Genomic DNA, 3,778 nt, shown 5'->3' on the forward strand with positions numbered 1-3,778 from the left:
TCCACGTGGCAGTGTCCTGGTGGCTTGAGAATCTGGCTGATTGTTGAGGTCCAGTGCATCTAAAATACTTAAGGGTCAAATATGATCTGTATTCTGGTGAGTGAAAGCGGGGATTAATGTCTGAGGAATCCATTGCATTAACCATCTGCTTATTTTTTTAAAAATGAGTTGGATCTAATTATTACTTTCCTGGTGAATCTTTCCTCACAGGGCCAAGTTTCCTTGCACTGATGTAGGATTTATTATCCTACAATTAATGTAGGATTATCCAATGATATAGCTCTATTTCATGTTTGTTTACTTTTTGATTTAACATTATAACCTGCCTTAGATTTAAAGCAACTGGCCATGCAGTACCAGCATGCAAGGACACAAAACATAACCATCTAATTAACAAGATTCTTTAAAAGGCACAATTAACAAACAGGGTTAAAAAAGAGTACTGTGTTTTGTGTTGTAAGGCACCTTGAGGATCCAGTTTCATTAAAAGGCAAGTGAGAAATGAATATAATAAATGCATAGGATGGGAGATTCCCAACACCATATTTAGGCCTGATATCTCATTAGTTTTATATAAGACTGTAAACTGGCCAGAGCCCTAGCAGTGTGGCCCTGTCACGACCACACAAACATGTCACGCTGCCAACATGCCACACACCCGGCCTCACAAGACATGGGCTTTGTGTTTAACTCTCTTGGGGTCAGATCATAGGTAACAGGTGTTTGCTGTCAATAGTTACCTTTTCTCATGCATGTGATTCTGCTGCTACTTACTGCTACTTTCTCAGTGCAAACACTTATACACCAAGAGGCCTGTTATGTGACACGCCCCTTCTTAAGCTAAAATTTATGAGGACAGCTTAAATTTTAGCTAAGGTAAGTTGTTGGTCAAATTACAATACCAAAAGTTACAACATCATACAGACAAATCTTCACAACATTTTACAGACATTAAATCACACTCAATCAACCCATTTCTGTTAGTTCCCATAACAATCTCAAAGCATTTACATTCCACATCTTGTGTATCTTGTGGATGGGATCTAATTCTTGCATTTTCTCTATACAATTTGAGTCTATTCGCATGGTAAATGACTGGCTTTCTTCCATGATTTAACTCATCTACGACATAGTTATCATTTGGTAACACCTGTATAACTTTAAATGGGCCCTGCCAAGCTACATCGAGTTTGGCTGTGTAATCAGTTCTTAACACAAGGACCTGGTCTCCCACTGCAAAGTGTCTAGGTCTAGCTTTCACATCGTACTGCCTTTTCTGGGTCTGTTGGGCTTCCCTCAGATTCTCAGTAGCCACTTTTCTAACTCCTTTGAGAGTCTGTTGTAATTCTGTCAAATATTCAGCTGCTTTAATCGGACATTTTTCAGAGACCACACCCTCCCAATTTGCTCTTAAGAGGTCTAAGGGGCCATGAAGATCTCTGCCAAATATAAGTTCATTCAAGGAACATCCCAAGCTCTCTTGGGGTGTGTCCCTGTACGCAAACAAAAGATATGAAAGGGTTTCATCCCAATCTCTAGGATGGTTTTGTGAATATGCTCTCAACATCTTACCCAAAGTCTGTACCATTCGTTCGGTAAGTCCATTTGCAGACTGATGGTATGCCAGAACAGGTAAATGCTGTATCTCTGCCACCTCATACAATTTCTTCATCAGACACGACACAAAATTACTACCTCTGTCTGAGATTAAAATTTTAGGCCATCCAAATAAACTAGCAAATTCAGTGACAGATTTAGCCACATTCTGAGCTGTAATACTACGCAGGGCAAATCCTACTGGAAAACGCGTAGCATAATCTACCATTAACAAAATATACTGTTTTCCTGCCCTAGTAGCCAGTAAAGGTCCTAAAATATCAATTCCAACCCTTTCCAAAGGCTGTGCTACTACAGGAAATGGATGTAACTCGGCCCTAGTCTTATTCTGAGGATATCCAACCTTTGACATATAGGACATGTTTGACAAAATTCTCATACTGATTTTGCAACATTGGGCCAATAGAAGGACCTCTGAATCTTAGCCAACGTCCTCTTCATTCCCAAATGACCTGATAGAGGAATTTCATGTGCTATCTTCAAAACCTGTTCTCTATATTCCCATAGGATTACTAATTGTTTAACAGGCTCCCATTCACTGGAATGCCCTTTTCTAACATGCTCTCTATACAACAGGTCATTTTCCCATATAAATCTTACTGTATTTTTATTTGTCAAAGGAACTCCAGTTCCTACAGCCTGTCTTCTACATTGGTCTAAACTTTCACATTGCTTCTGACTTTGTTTGAATGCCTGAGAATTAAACTCAGTTTCCCTGTGCTGCACTTGGTAATTCATTTCAGACTGTTGTTCCCTTTCACTCAACTGCAGCTCAGTGGGGTTTCCTCCTAATTCATGTCGTTCTACTTCTGGTACATTTGCCTCAACCCTGCCCTTATCCTGATCAACACAGTCTAGGGTGTGCCTTTGTTTTTGGGACCTGGTTTGTACTCCTCCCGTGCTTGAGGACTTATATAGGAAATCTGCACCAATCACAAAGTCATGCATTGAATCTTCATGTACTAAGACTAATTGCTCACCCTCCCAACTCCTAAACTTTACATGGAGTTTTACCAGGGGTACAAGTTTAGTTACACTTTCATAGGGATCCACTCTCATTAATCCTACATACTGAATGTTTTCACTTAACAAATCCTTTCTTTTCTTTTTTTTTAAATGTTTTTATTAAGTTTTATAATTTTATAACAATACAACATATCCCTCTTCCCTCAACAAATAACTGTTTCAAATAATAATACATCAAACAACAATTAAAGTAACTAAAATGCAACTATACAACTCCAATTAGCCTCTGAGGTTAATAGAATGCAAAATCCAGATATGTATCAGGAACACGATATAGGGTGTTTGAATCTTTTGTAACATAATCAAAAAATGAAAACCACCTTTGCATAAACTTATTAACTACTGTATTATTGTATGTTGAAAGAATGCGGTCCGTTATTTTGTCTGCAACTGCAAGGTCCCAACATTTTGAGATCCATTGATTTACAGTAGGAATTTTATTTTGGTTCCAATTTTGGGCCAATAAAGTTTTGGCCGCTGAGCATAATATAGAAATTAGTTCTCTTTTTTCTATAGATACTATAGATACTATCGAATCTCCTAATAAAAAAGCTTCAGGTGTAAAAGGTAAAACCAGTCCAGTAATTTTTTGAATTTCTACATGGATTTGATGCCAGAATTTATTAACTTTTTGGCATTCCCACCAACAATGCAGGTATGAGCCTCTTTCTCCGCATTCTTTCCAACAAAGTGGAGTAAGTTTATGCTTACAGTAAAACAGTTTCACAGGTGTCAAGTACCATCTAGAATACAATATTGAATTTCTACATGGATTTGATGCCAGAATTTATTAACTTTTTGGCAGTCCCACCAACAATGCAGATATGAGCCTCTTTCTCCGCATTCTTTCCAACAAAGTGGAGTAAGTTTATGCTTACAGTAAAACAGTTTCACGGGTGTCAAGTACCATCTAGAATACAATTTAAACGATTGTAATTTTAAAGTTAAGTGTGCAGTTTTCATTTGAAACGAGTTCCAAATATGAGACCAGTTTTTTTCTTCTATGGGGTGTGCTAAGTCTTTTTCCCAAGCTCTTTGAACAGTTGTTGTTTTGCGCCACATTTCTTCATTTAAGCTTTTGTAGATTACTGATATAGCTCCTCTGGTGTACATACTAGTTTTTGTAATTAATTTC

Source organism: Gekko japonicus, unplaced genomic scaffold, assembly GCF_001447785.1.
Source record: "Gekko japonicus isolate JY-2015 unplaced genomic scaffold, Gekko_japonicus_V1.1 scaffold119, whole genome shotgun sequence".
Classification (NCBI taxonomy): Eukaryota; Metazoa; Chordata; class Lepidosauria; order Squamata; family Gekkonidae; genus Gekko; species Gekko japonicus.